The sequence below is a fragment of the Oxyura jamaicensis genome, chromosome 4 (genome assembly GCF_011077185.1).
Source record: "Oxyura jamaicensis isolate SHBP4307 breed ruddy duck chromosome 4, BPBGC_Ojam_1.0, whole genome shotgun sequence".
Classification (NCBI taxonomy): domain Eukaryota; kingdom Metazoa; phylum Chordata; class Aves; order Anseriformes; family Anatidae; genus Oxyura; species Oxyura jamaicensis.
Genome location: NC_048896.1, coordinates 69,273,301 through 69,289,009, shown reverse-complemented (window position 1 = coordinate 69,289,009; position 15,709 = coordinate 69,273,301). Strand labels below are relative to the sequence as shown.

Below are 15,709 nucleotides of genomic sequence, written 5' to 3'. Positions count from 1 at the left end.
CAAACCGATAAAATTCTGAGCTTTACCTGCTAAATTGCAGCTCTTTAATAAGAGTGACAACTGTTTGTGCATTTGATAGTACAGTGCATAAAAGCAGCATCACTTTTTCCTCTTTAAACTATTAGGACAATAAAACATTGTTTTCTATACAGCAGAAGTGTATGGACTTTCATCGTCTCTCCACTAATTACACAGTTCGCTCTTCCTCTCTTCTCCTCCTCCCTCTTTTAGAAAAAAGTAGTTTAAATCTACTCATGCAAAGCCTTACATTCACTCACTTGGAAATGAGTGGTCAGCTGTCCTTTAACTCCTCCTTATTTACACCAACTGTGCAAAGCACTTGCAGAAAATAGAAACACAACATATTACTCCCAGTAAAATTTAAAGCATACCCAAGCAGAAATTCACCAGAGCTTATGCTAGCATTTTAACTCATTTTTTTCAAATAAAACATACAATTCACAGGTACATAAGCCATTCTTTGTTTCTTCTCGCTCTGTCTGGAGAAAACACAAGTGGTCTGTAATTCTCAGTCATCTTCAATCATGCCCACTCCAGATACAGTATCTACACACACCCTAGACTAGCCAACAGCCCAGCTGTTAAATGGAGGAAATGAAATTAAACTGAAGACCAACTTGACAGTCAGAACATTAGAACAAGATTATGAAATTTCTGATTCATTGGCAGAGTATTTAGAAAAAGCTCAGAGGGTGAGAGGCACATGAAAAGCACTCAAAATTGTCTCGAGTTGTTCAGATGGACATAATGAGCAATAATAAACTTCAAATTGCAGCTGCCATCCAGATCTTCAAATACAACTATGGCGTATCCATACAACCTAAGGTTTCCTACAGGAGCAACTTAATCAGATTAAGTCTGACTAACGAAAAAAGGTATCAGAAAGGCAGCAGTGAGGCTGAAAGTCTCCAACGGGCGTGAGCAAAGCTTACAGTAACTACAGCAATTCACTGTAGGGAAGAAGTTCACTGGGCTTCGTTTCATACCTGCAGCTTACAACTTAAAGTTACATATTAACTATACTTTATCAGATTTGGAAGTCAAAGGTACCACACACAGGAAAGTTTCAGTGTTTGAGGTTCACTGCTTGTGGGAGACTTATTTATAAAAAGTTAAGAAGCAGAGCAATGCAAAACTCCATAAAGTTCAGATTATATGAGGTTAGCTACCATAAGGTTTTAAACAAAGTTCAAAGGATGCTTAGATTTTCATACCTAAAAAGTCACAACTCTGAACATCCTGAATTGGAAGACACAGCTAAAAAACTAAAAATTCAACCAACCTCAATTTTGTCCAAGTAACACCATATATAAGTGAAGTTATCTTTTATATACACGTGTATGTATATACACATGTAAAATTTCTCTAAATTATTGATGTATTCTATTCAGAGTAGCTGCTACAGTATTGGCTACTACGCAAGAAAAACTCCACTTTACCTTTTGAGCAGCAGTTAGATTCTCCTCTATAGCACACTTTTTGCCATTGTTAAGTTTAGGGAGGTAATACACAAGACTACTTCCAATAATTTCACAGAACAGAGATGGGGATTAATAATACTGCAGAGTGCCAACACCTGCATCTAAGAAGCTATGCATAACACACTAATTTACAGCTTTTTTATAGCAGCTTGCCCAAAAGATCTAGTGGAATAATGCTCCAGAAGAAAAATGCTAAGAGTTTTAGTCAACTGCTAGCAGCAGTGTTCCATGCTATACACCCTGTGCAGGCTTCCATATACTATATGCTTGGTTTTGGAAAGTTAGGAAGAGGTAAATATTAATTATATTAGTTTTTAAGGCATCATCTAAGCAACACTGACAAAGAAATTGTTAACAATCCAGTTTGTGAGCAAACACAGAATGGCCCATGGTTGCTTAAGCATGTGGCTGCCCTGTACATTCAGCGTTTCACAGCACTTGGTATATCCCAAGCACTAACACATCGCCTCTGGATGTCCAGTCCTCTGGCTCTGTCCAAAGCCCACAAAGTCATGGTAGATGCACAAACTGTCCATACGATGGACAAACACTGACTTACAGCCAGGTTCATTATACAACATATCAACCACATACAAGACTTGCCTGCTACAGGCCAACTAAGCAACTTTTCCACTACATGCTACCAGCATGCTGAAAGACATTTAAGGGCTGCCCAGTTCCTCCATTCTACCAACTTCATCTTTAGCAACAGCACATCCAGCTCCACTGTGGCTCATATACTTTCCCTTCCCAATCAATGATGCTTGTGGCTGTCCCAGAAGTATTGCAAGAGCCTGAGTGCATCCCCAGGAACAACAGCTTCTGGACTTTGAAGCTAATCGCCCCGTGGGACTGTAAAAGAACAAGACAGAGGAACGAAGCTTCCTAGATTGCTGATACCCAAAATCTGCCTTTCGTTACTGGAGCGTGGCATGTTTTGTCTTAACCAAAGATTTTTTAGTAACAGTTTGGTTCTTTTGCTTATTGTAAAGGCTTTAGGTATATTAACCATTTAGCAAGTACATAACAATATTCAATGACAAACCAAAAAATGGTCACATGAACTGAGTGTTACTAAAGGCTGTCAGAAACACAGTGGCACCTCAATTTAGTGTGTGATTGGTGACTCATTTAAGATCAGGTCAGGCACTACAGTTTCCTGACAGCAACAATCTCCTCACTGAAACACAGCCCTTTTTCCACTCTGTGATCCACACAACCACTGATGCTGGGTGAATGCTGATCAACTAACCATGTGGACACATGGATGGTGTAAGGAGAGAAACTTCTTTTTCAATTACGTTTCATTAAACACTGGTACTGCAACTGGAAAACACACAGATGAGAGGCAAGACAGAGGTAGGTTCAGCTTTCGTGTGGGGATGTGGAAATGAAATCTAAGTCAGGAGGTAGAAGGTTCTGGACTGAGAAGATTAAAGGGTAATCATGGGAAAAGAGGGAAAAAACAAAGGATGCATGTCAGTCATACAAAAACTCTGGAATGCGGCCAGCCATCTGCACCTGAGAACTACATTTGTTATACTGCTTCAACAATTTGTCTTCGTGAGTGTTATAAATAACTCTCCATTTATAAACTGACAAACTTTAATTGAAAAGACTGCAATATAATCACAATCTGTAGTTGAGAAGGATTTGCAAGATAAACTTCAGAGGAAGGCTTGGTGCCAAATGTGTAATAACTTGACCATGATAACTCCAACTTTAAAATGTATTTTTGCATTCTCCTTTCTATAGTTAGCAGGAAAAGGGATTAAAAAGTATGCGAATCATGAATCATCTCCACTGGGCCAGTGCCAAAAAAAACTCTGCTCTTTACATTTTGATGATAACTTTTTATCTTTTGGAATCTCATTTTGGAATATTAGAAATATGCTAAAATTAAAAGCGCACCTTCAACTAGATCACAGTGGATATTTCCATCTAGGATGAAGGGCTTTCAAGTCTCTCAGATTAGCCTCTTCATAAAACTTGCATTTGCCAGTGCCACAGCCCAAGAAAACCAGAGGGATACAAGTCTCACTCAGCTATACATTCCCTCAGTGCTCACATCCTCTGACTCCACCTTTATGCCTTCTATTTTCTGATGGTTGCTTTAGAGGAGCATTTCCACCACCATGGTCAAGAACCAATGATTTTATTTTGGACTCGAAAAAGGTGACCTTAACTTTCCATTATACCAATTACAAGTTGAGACTAACTGTCAGAAGAAAAGGCGATTCTCTGCTGCTTTCCAAGAAGCTACAGAATAAGTGCCCAATCTGCAAACTATATATAATAGGACTACAGACTGGGAAATTACTATTTTCTTATGTTAGTGTCAGAGGTCATAAGCAATCCATACATTAACATGACCTCAAACAGATGTTGCTTCCACCACGCTAACAACTAGAACAAAGTCGGTGCCAGCACAGTGTAAGCACTTTACACACCAGTTTTTCAGAGGGAAATAACAAGTAAGACTCCAGCTTGCCTGATCTTGAGTCACCTAGGATTTATCATCATCTGTTCTTTCATGTCTCACATGAACCAAGGAAGAAAAATGGCAGACCATACCCAACGGCAGCAGTCACCCTCCTGAGATGTATTGCTGTCTGCAACAATAAAGCTGCGCAGATTCTTATGCTGCAGTCACTCCTACTAAAGGTCTCGCAGCATTGATCTGACCACTATCAATCACCCTATCTGCACTAACAAAGTTTTGGCACTAGGAAGAGCAACAACTCCCAGAAGTGTGCAGTGTAAGCAAAGAAGCCTGAAGTTCTGACCTCTGTTCCACCATCACAACAGCAACAGTGGAGAAAATGCATACAATGACAAACAAACCTTATTTTTACAAAACAAACTGCAAGCACAGACTAAAGTCAGCCTATCAATATGAAACTGCAGTAATGAAATCTGAAAAGCAGGAGCTTATCACACCTTTCAACTGCTTTTGGCAGTGTCCTACTTTTGACAGTAATTCAAACAAAAAGCCAACCATCCTTCTCAATTCAATATGCTTTTAGAAAGCAACATTAACTAAGGTTCAAGCACTTGGAATTACTGAATGAAAAATCAACAGCTTATGTACTACTTTTCTTCCCTTAACAGACTGTTAATGCTAAAAATACATCCTCTTTTTGTAAAGTGCCAAAAACGATTAAATTGCTTACCACTCATATCACTGTGCTCGTGCAATGAGAAAGAAGAGCACACAGCAATAAAGTTTTTCTTTAGCTATCAACATGAACGGTATGCACATTTCACAACCTAAGTACGTATGGATTTTAAAATGACAAACTACTCACTCGAAGCAAGCAGGAAGCTATTCTCCACCCCCGCTTACAGCAGCTTCACCAGAAGCTGAACTCGGGTCCTATATATAAAATAGTGGCAGTTCTTCAAATAGGGCACCGCTGACGTATAGCAGTCAGAGTAAGCAGTTGCAGAAAAACATGCTTAAACTGATATACCCCCATCTAGCACAGTACTTGCTGGACTCTGGTAATTTGGTACCTATCCCATAAAAACACGACTTTAGTGCATATTGCTTTTGAAGCAGAGTGACTGGAATGAGGACTCAGCTATACTTCCACATAGACCTCCCCTATCCCTCCTTTTTTCTCTAACAGCACTCACCCTGAAGGGTTTACAGTCTGTATTCACATGGGCTGACACACCAACTTGCTGTTTCATTTTAACAGAAATCCAAACGAGGACATTTTACATTCTCCAGCAAGACAAAAATAAGAAACAAAAAGGAGTCAAATATTCTTTTCATTTTCATGTACAAAATACTATGAATGCCCCACTGATACGTTTTTTCTCCAATGCATACTATTCTTCTCTTAAGAAATGCACATTAGCTTTCAAAAATCCATCTGCTAAATCCAAAATATCTTTCAGGGACTTGCATCCCTAACATATTCCAATTCTTAAGCTTAGAGTGCCAGCACTACCAACTAGAATAGGGTAAAGATTCCACGCCTTTCAGCTACATGGTTATTTTGGTTTTGAGGGAGCAGGCAATAGAAGGTACTATAAAATTACAGGGTCTAGGAAACTCTTGAAAACAAAAATATTTACTCAATTTAAAAATGCAAATTGTAAGAACAACTTTCACCCTAGCATAATATGGAATGAGCTATGCAATACCTTCTTTAGGCACATTCCCAGGTGATAAAAGTTTGGGCTTCAAATTGGATCAGATCAGTTGCACATCATTTACCTCCACCACCACAAAAACACAAGTACAGTCAGTGGCTACCTGATGGCCTGGTTATGCATTTTGAGTTTTACACTATAATAACTAAGGCTGATTGTGACATACAGTAAGAACACGTTCTCAAATGTTTTAAGACTTGGTTCTGTTTTCCCCCTTAGTACAACAGAGGTCCAAAAGTATTAAAGTGTTAATTAAATGTGTGTAATGGTAGGTAAGAATTATCAAATTCCTCCTCCAACAGTTTGTTCTATTCTTTCTATTCCCACGCTTGCTTTCCAAGGTTCTCACCTATTCCAGCTACTCTGTAGCTATTTACCTATTTCCAGGTACCTGCCTGCAGAATGAATAAATATATACACACGTAGCCTAACATGTATCAGCTCCATCTGAAGAAACACCGCTTACCTCCAGTTCTGTTTGGAACACCTCCCAGCATGGGTGGAAATGGAAAAATCACCACTTACTGGAGAGACAGAGGTGAGGACCATGCACAGCAGAGAGGAGAGCAGGGGCAGAGCACATGATCACTGACATGTACACACAAACTGAAGGGCAAGAGGATCTTCATGTGGATACAAAATGAGGTGGGGTATGCATGAGCTCCCCAAGCCCCTGCAGTAGCACTGGCCTTCATGGGACCAGCTACTCCTCACCACCCTACCCTAGGGAATAAACAAGCACCTGGTCAATCACACTGCACCAATGCAGTGATTTTTTCAGCTTTCCAGGTGACATCTTTTTTGGGGTGGTGATATCTGCAGAGGAAGAAGTTGTAATTGTTTTTTAAAGCCTTTTTTTACCTGATCTGCAGTACCAGATTAGATTAGTTTGACAGAATTTGCAGGATACTAAATCAATCTCAAAAATATTCACCTGCCACACAGAATCCTCACAGTTCTTCCTGCCATAGAGAAGGAGCAGAAGCATTGCTGATACGGACTATTCTCATGCAAGATAGGCTGAAGCTTTCCCAGACACTTTTAATGCATCTTTCCTGTTCATTTCTCTACAAAGAAAGTCAGCCTTCCTCTGTCCAGAGGCCTACTGTTAGCCACAAGTCCGCTTTAGGGCATGCTGTTTACAAAGATGCTTCTTCATGTTGTAGAACTGGGCAGCAACCCTAGAGGGATGAAGTCATCCTTTACAATTATCAGCTGAAGATACGAATTCCAGAGCCCTGCTTTCATCATAACATTCTCAAGGCTCAGAGTGTAAATATTGCCTTGCCATTTATTGTTATTTTGCAAATGAATATTCATTCTTTTTATTATGTTTTTAAAAGTCTCCTGCCTTGAATTACCAGAGCCCTACCTTTCGAATCAAATACAACAAGCTATCTGTATTTGTAGTTTTCACCACTCTCCCTCAGCCTTATTTTATAAACATACCCAACATTATATTCAGTCACAGCAAACAAACTTAACTGGATAATACTGGCAAAAAAACACAATTGTTGCCTTTTGAGACCACTACAAAAACAAACAAGCAGTGAGAAAAAAAAAATCAGCAGTCTTCTCTGAAAGACTATACAAGTGTGATTGAATACTGCAGAGCAGGTCTTACCCCATATTCTCACAGGGATCTTTTCACACATCCTTGCCTCCATAAATAGTATTTTCTTCTCCCCTCAATTTTTCTCCCCTAGTTATTCACATTTTTGGTGGCATCTTTAAGGTCTTTGAATACTTTCTTCATGAGTATAACCAACCCACTGCCACCATCACTTGAACTTTGGTAGGTGTAAGGACACTTGTCAACAGTGATATTTATAAATGCTGCATCTAACCTGTAGCTTCTCTTTCATTTTAACTTAATAAAGCACATTTAAGTAGTAGTATTTTTTGCTATAAATTAGAGTTAATGAAGACAAACCTGAGAAACCTTCACTGAAATCTTCTCTAGAATACGTTATACAGGTTGGGATAATACATGCTAAAAAGATTAATTCACATACAAAGTAAGGCAAGTGGGATTTTAGGATCATCAGATGAACAGCAAAGATCTCATCCAAACAATAAAGAGTATTGTTTATCGAGATTATACTATTATTCTCTAGAAATATGCTGAGAAAAAGGCACTAAACATCAAAAGGAAGAACTGCTTTTAAAGGGAAGAATAACATTGGCAAGGGCAACTGACACTGGCGTTAACATACAACTGGAAAATTAAAAATCCTCCTACCAGAGCAGTTTTATTCTGAAGCAGCCTTCCAATAGTAAGATAAGACAGTTGCACCTCATGCAACTTTAAACAAAAACAAAAATAAATAAAAAGAGAGAAAGACTCAAGCCAGGAATCTTTTCCCTTTCTCTAGGAAACAGAGACTAAGAAGGAAACAGGCCACCAGACTAATGTGACAGTGACCAGCAGTATCACTGAAGTGTACATGTTGAGTGTCCCAGGTCTCCAGCTACAAGCTCTAGTGCAAAGCCAGCAGAGCTTTAGCTAGATGCAGCCCAGCTCTGAAAAAGCACACTTCACACTCCTACAGATCACCTGCCAAAGCACTGGCTGGAACGCCGGGAAAAAGGCACTGCTGTGGCGAGTCCACGCAAATTCCACACATATTAACTTTGTTCGTTAGCGCTAACTGTAAAAAAAAAACATGTATGCTGCTCACGTTGACACAGGCAAGGACATCCATGCAAAGAAGAAACCGCTGCAACCTAAAAGCTTCTAACAGCAGCTTCTGGGCACTAGGACATGGTATCAAACATGCAGACATTTAAGAGAACTTCAAACTTAATTTTAGAAGTTCTTTTATAATATATTTGTTCCTCTTCCATTTTTGCATGCAAAAATAAGTCATTAGCAAAAGCTAGGGGTAGATACAGAAATCCCCCCAAAATGAAGCCACGTCAAGAGCAGATCTCTCATTCAACTAGCTCAAGTGGACGTATTCCTTTCTGATGTTTTCCAGTGACAGTATTGGACAGCCGCTATCTGACATCACGTTCTGTCATTCTTCCTGGGAGGTGCTCATGTCACAGGGAATTAGGGACTGCAAGAGATTTGGGGGAGGGGAAGGAAGGACAACACAACAGTCTTGGAGGAGACAGAGCTACACAGTGCTACAAAGTATTTAGAGAACTAACTGCCAAACAATTTGGGTAAGCGAGCTAAATACTACAAAGGAGAACTGCTATAAAGAAACTTTAAAAAAAAAAAAAAACAGAAGCAACCACAGCTGAAACAGTCTAGCTAACATCTAGTCCTGAGTTCACTGGGAGTTGGAAATAGACCATGCAAGAACCATCACAGAATGGCTCAGGTCAGAAGGGACCTCAAAGCCCAGCCAGTTCCAATCCATGCCATGGGCAGGGACACCTCCCACCAGCCCAGGCTGCCCAAAGCCCCATCCAGCCTTGGATGGGGCATCCACAGCTTCTCTGGGCAGCCTGTGCCAATAATGTTGAACCCCAATACCTTCAAATGTTGCAATGCTTCTTCGCCAGCCCATTATAATTCCCGGGAAGTTTATTACAGATAGAGAAGTTGTAAAGGCTCAATGTTACTTGGGTGCAAGTGTACAGAAGTATTAGACAGTGGTAAACCACAGCTAGACTATGCACAAGGCCAGCTGCTCCACCACTGATGGATAAGGTACCTTGCACTTCCTACCGGTAAGACAAAGCAGGCCAAAAGTTAGAGTTACATGGTCACGAACCCTGAACCGTTATCCTTGTTTTTCCTCACCTTAACTCAGACAACCCATGTGTAACTTCAGGTTCTTTTGCCTTACATTATTTTTTTTTTTCCCTTTTGTATTGTTCTTTGGCCTTACACTATTGTTTGAACATGAGGCCCATGTGTCATGCTTTCTGTTGAGCTATGACTCAAATATACAGGAAAATTGCTAAAAGCTTGTGGCTCTCTGTGCCACAGGGAGTGTATTATATACCCATGATCTGGATTATATGAGTCCACTGAGGTGTAAAGTTTGCCTGCATGCCTCACATGGAGCTCAGACCAAGAAAAAAAAAATCATTTAGTCCTTTGAAGTAGCTGTTACTAGACAAAATGACCAGGATAAAACTCCCTTAAATACAAAACTAGACATAGAATTGGCAACACCTGATGCAGAACACCATGTTTTCCAAGTTGGTTTCCCTGATGCATAGCCAATGAGAAAGGGTTTAATTATAATCTTCTTAAGTTCTTAGAAAAATAAATACAGACAGTCTGTTCTCAATTGTATTACCAAAAATTTGGAGCAGACCAATTAATTTGAACTCCAAAAATTAAAGAGACAAACATTCACAGTGGAAAAAAAAACATTTGTGAATCACTCTTGATCTGTTGATGCCTAGCAGGATGACACTGGAGAGTGCTCACTGGAGTGTTAATGTGAAAAGCTAGAAGTATTAATTGTTGCCTTGTATTCCCACAGTACTCCAACTTCCCTCCTGAAAGGTATCACGCTATTACATGAGAATCAGCTATGACTATACTTTGGCTCACCTAGGCCAGGCAGTCAAACAAACAGCCAAGTCAGCTCGATATTTCAACTTAACCTTAAATAAATCTTGCAGAAGAATTAAACAACTTTTCTTTTGAAACAAAGTTCAGCAACAGTTTTCTCTAACAACATCCCGGAGCAACATACCAGGGCTCTGCTTCCTGAGAGAAGCCAGCACAGACTTGAACCACATCCATTCTGGAATACAAATGAGGAAGCCTTTCACAGCAGCGGTTCGCCCAGGGAAAGCAGTTGTCTACTGACAGCAGCCACCAAGTTCCCCTGAGCAGTGGCCTCCACAAACTACAGAAAACAGCAGCTTCTGGCACAGAGAAAGGTGCTCTCATCTTTACATATCCAACTTACTAAACCTGCAATGCAATTTTTACCAAGGGGTTTGTTTCCTTCCTGTAATAGTGTCACAGGAGATAAGAATCGGTGTGTGGTTTCCCAGTGCTTGCTCAACAATCTTCCCCAGAGATTCTAAAGCATCTGGGGCACATCCTCAGCACCACAGTAGCAGCACAGAAGGAAAGCTACTAAGAGAGCACAGCGCAGAAGCCTCTTAAACAACACAAGTTAATTTCACTCTTAACTTAGAATCAGGAAGTTGTTCTATCTATTGCAGTACTCTGCACGCTCCATGTTGCTTGTTCCTGCAAACGTTAGTGGCTCTGCTACCTCAGTAACTTACAAGCAGATTTCCTTTTCTGGTCTGTGTTTACGGGGAAGTGTCTCACTGCCTGATACACCTTTCTCATTACGTGCACTCTGAGCTCTGGAGATGTCTGGCACAAACAAGAGGAACAAAGAAGTATCTTTCTGTGTTGGTGTTTCCTTTTCCAAAGGCACAGCTCAGATTTCTAATTGATGAGATAAAACAACCGGGTTACAGTCCTTCCACCTCACTACCTCCACACTGCCTTACCTCACCATGCCTCAAGACTGTATCAGAGAGATGATTGTGCGGGTCACCCTCAGCCCGAGCGCCCACCCGAACACCTGGCGCTTGTTGTTTTCTTTTCCTCCCGCTGCCTTACGACGCACGGCCGGAGCTCACCTGCTCGCGGGCTCAGCGATTCCTACCTGAGCACCGAACCGAGCCGCTCCAACCGCCCCGCAGCCGAACCCCGGGGAGCACGGAGAGGGAACGAGGGGGGGCACGGAGCCGGCAGCGCCCGGTGAGGGGCAGAGCCCTGCCCAAAGCGCCCTGAGGGAACGGGGCAGGCCGGGCCCGGAGGAGCAGGGAACAAAGCCCAGTTCCGTGCCGGGGAGCACCGCCTGGGCGCCCTCAGACGGGCACGGAGGGACCGGCTCCAACCCCCCCCCCACCCCCCAAGCGGGCCCGTGCCCAACGGCCGCCGCTCCCCCCCCCCCCCGCCCCCCCCCCCCCGTTTCCTTTCCAGCGCGCGCCCCCCCCCGCCCAACGGTCCCCGCCAACAGCCGGTTCCCCCACTCACCCACCCCGCCGCCGCCTCGAGGAACCCGTCCCGTCCCGCCGCAGGCCGCCGCTGGTTAAGCGGGAGCTGCCCGGCGCCGCCCGCTTTATCCCGCCGCCGCCTCCCCCCTCCGGTAACTCCGCGGCCCGGCCCGGCCCGGCCCGGCCCCGCCCCGCCCGGCCATTGGCGCGCGGCGCCCCACCGGCAGCCGACGCTGAGTGGGGAGCGCGCGCGGCACTCACGCGGTACCACCCCCCGCTCCCACCCCATTGGCTGGTGGAGGGGAGATCCCGCCCCCCGAGGCCACGCCCTCCGCGCGCGAGGCCAATTGGATGGGGAGGCAGAAGCGGGGCCGCGGTTAGAGGCTCTCGCCGGTGATTGGCTGGGGCGGCAGGCAGGCTTGCGTGACGTCACCGGCAGCGCCCGGGGCGGGCGGGCCCCGTGAGGCGAGGGGAGCCCGAAGATGGCTGCCGCCGGGAGCGGGGCGGCCCCTGCTCTCTGAAACTCACCAATAAAGAAGCCACGAATAAACCCCCACGAATAAAGAACCCATAAATAAAGCCCCCACTAATAAAGCCGGCCCGGCTAAGGAAGAAGAACAAGCAATAATACACTCGTAGCTGAGGGAATACCTCAGCTTAACTCCTTGCGATAGGCTTAGGAACGTCGTGCACCGTTTCTCCCTGTTTGAGCAGCTGTGCTGCAGCCTAATCGTTGGGCAACGCGACACCTAACGAGAAAAACAGGATTAATTGCTGCTGTTATGCGTAATTTTAGACGATTGGCTGAAGCAAAGCATTATCGCGAGTTACTTCTGCTTTTGAAGCCCGGCTTGGTCTCCCCTGTAAATGCACGCACGTAAATGTGACTGAAATGAGACTAGCTGAACCCCAAGGCCAGTAAAACCAGACCTTCGGTGTTCGACCTCAAGCACACCCGTATAAACTGTCAGAATCGAGATTTTCCCACCTTGTTACCTGCCTGCTTTACAAACTACCCCTAAGGGTTAGTTAACATGCAAAGCGATTTACAAATACGTTATAGTGCCAGTTATTAGTAATAGTAATTATTATCAATGTGGGTAAAAGTCCTTGCTAATTGAGGCTTTGAGTGTCAGCTCTGCAAAGACACCCACTCCGGTTCTTGCTGATGTGCTGTAATGCTCTGGGCAATGCTCTGGGCGAATAACTGGTTCTTTGTTCGCCACCAGTTGTAGTGCTTACAACAATGCTCTTTTTTGGTACAAAGCGCTGTTGTTTCCTCCTTAGGGAGAGAGTGAATTTTCCAAATACAGTCCTGTTAACTCTTGGCAACAACTGAAGAATCAGAAGCTCTCAGCTGTTGTGTTTTATTCTTTTGTCCTGACCTGAGCAAGAGCAACGAACAGAAAAAAAAAAAAAAAAGAAAAAAAAAATCACCATTCCAGCTATGTACTCGAGCACATGAAGTTCCAGTACTTGTTCTGGCAACTTGCCTTACCAGATCCGCGTTTACTCCAGCTCTTTCACACATCCACGGGGTTTCAGTGTCCTATGTCTTGTGTAACATCTCAAAAGTGAAGTTATTGGTTAAGCCAACTTTTTGTTTTGCAATGAATCTGTATAAAGCCTGTCACTAGCTGCTAAACAAGGGGATGGAGAAGAATTTACCAGACAGATAAGATTTTAAAGCACTTGACAGTCCCTACAAAACTTCTTATGAATGCTCGAGCCTGAGCTCTGTGACTTTGTTTTACAAAGCGCTGTGATTAGAAATCCATTTGATTTTCACACCTACTAACTTCTTGTCAGATAAGTATCGGTTCGTTTTAAAATAATCTTATTTTTCTAAAATTTTCCTTTTCCTCCTTGAGACAGCTCCTTCAAAAGAAATTGTTTCAAATTTCTGAAGGCTATCTGTCAAGTTATGTATTACACTATATTCACTCTTGGATGATACTAAGTTACAAAAGATTAAAAAAAATAGAGTCATGGGTGCCTTGTAATGTATCTAAAATGAATGCCCTCCTGAAGTAACACAAAAATACACATCTGCGCTACTTCTCTTTACAAATAATCTATCAGTTCTGTAGATTGTGCATGTTTAAAGACACACACTCAACAGCAAAACAGTTGTTAAAACATTAGGCTGTCATTTTGCATGTCATTAAAACAAACCGTTCCAAACTCCCTGAAAAATAGCATTACCTTGTCATCTCTGAAGGTCTACTATAGCACATAGATTTTTAAACAAAATAACGTTTTGGATAATAGCACCTGGAATTGCTGTCAAAGCAAAAGGTGGGAAAACAGTATTCAAGAAATTAGAATTACAGCTAGCCTTAAGCCTTGCCCATGTACAAGATTTTATGTAATGCATCAGGACTTGGCAGTACTATGACTGATTTTAAACTGACTTCTTAATTAGCTGCCAGAAAGATGACATGAATGTTAGGGAAATGGTAGAAGTAATCCGGGTGACAAAAAGGGGGTCTTTGTAGCGATTTCTTTCTATGGGTGAACTTCAGAACTTTATCAATGCTGAACATGGCCCTACACCTGTAGTTCGAAGCCAAAAAATGGACATGTAACCAGATGAAACCTTGAAGTACCAGTAAGCATCTCACAGGCAGACTGTACTAGGGAAGATTTTTGAAAGGAAGGTAAAACTCACCAGTTTGGTGCATTACATTCTTTTTTTCCCATTGGAAGTCTAAGAGATTTGAGGATAGTGCAGTGGCAAAACTAAATGGATAACTTAATTTTATAATAGACAAAACAACCAAGTCATTATTTTCTTTAACAAAGGAGACCAATATCTATTTCCTCCCATTGAAGCTCCATGTTTAGAGAAGGTGCAGTCCATAAACACGTCCTCCCCTATAAAAATGCAAGCTTAAAAAACCCATTGTACTCTTTGCCTAGAATGTACTGAAAGACAAATGGGAAGACAAATGAAATAAATCACCTTTAGAATTATGCTGGAGACCATAAGTAAAACTACTGTGAATTGATGAGGCCCAATATTTTGCATTGGGATTAATAATGTGCCTAACTGATGCTCAGTTATTGGCGTGTTAGGGTGGGCTCAGATGATAGGCAGAGATGAAGGCTGGCAGAAATCTGTGTTAAGAGGCAGAACAATCTCATGCAGATTGGAAGTTTATTTATTGTATGATAAAAACTATGAATTAAGAAACCTTAAATACACAGTTCTTTGGTTGTATCCCCCCAGCTTATTTCAAGAATCCAGCACTCATAAGCCCATCTCCTCTATAGCTTTCTCGCTGGTGCACCCAGCCACCATAAGCAGCCAAACCTATTACTTCACACACTCCTAACTCCGTTTATCCCAGGTCCCTCACCTGCTCACAGCACTCCTTTCACAGTCGCTTTCTCTACTAATTTCAGATATTTTGCATGTGCGTTCCCTACTAATTTCTGACACCTTCAGCCTCTAAGCCTTGCATTTCCTATCTCCAGGCACGGGCTTTTTTTGTACCGCCATCAGCCAGCAGCAATTTAAGCCTTTTCTCTTGAATCCCAGGGCTGAGAGACACCGGCTTGCTCCAGGGGTGGCTGGCAGGGAGCGGTGCATTCCAGGCAAGCAGAGGCAGAGCAGGACACGGCGAAATCAAGCAGCAGTACTGTGAGTTTACAAGAAAACTTTACAGCATGCACCACGCTCCCAGAAACATAATTTTTCCCCAGCTTTTCCTTATTTCTGATAAACAGCACTCACCCACTAAAGCTGCTATTTCAACAGCATTAGCTAGAGGCGAGCACACAGATTCCTTCTGAAAATACCAGATTCTTTCCAAGACGCACCTCAACACGATGCTGAGCACCAAATCCCGACCACTTACAGGTTCAGACAGCAGCTGCCTGCCAGGCTCTCGCTTGGTTCTAATTTAAATAAACTCTAATTTAAATTTATCAAAGCCAGTAAGGTGTCAGGGCCTCCCTACAGGCAGGTGAGACGCCCGTCAATAATGAGATATACATTAAAGGTTTTAAAACGGGTAAAAAAAAAAAAAAAAAATCACATCCCCACGCGAGTTACCTGTCAGGGATCCCCCAGCGCTGCAGCCGTGCCTGCTCCCTAA

The 15,709-nt window shown here is 42.7% G+C and overlaps 1 protein-coding gene across 3 annotated transcripts in view; it reads right to left on the bottom strand.

Annotated features, from left to right (window-relative positions):
* FRYL (FRY like transcription coactivator) overlaps nucleotides 1-15,414 on the bottom strand; it is a 174,695-nt gene extending 159,281 nt beyond the window's left edge. The window contains exon 1 of one of the 3 annotated variants that reach the window (XM_035324906.1): nucleotides 15,346-15,414. The gene's annotated coding sequence lies outside the window, so the exon portion shown is untranslated. Of the gene's footprint in view, nucleotides 1-6,132; nucleotides 6,254-11,650; nucleotides 11,716-15,345 lie in introns of those variants that run through there. The other 2 variants (XM_035324904.1, XM_035324905.1) reach the window with 2 other exon arrangements.
* Nucleotides 15,415-15,709: the final 295 nt, after the last annotated feature.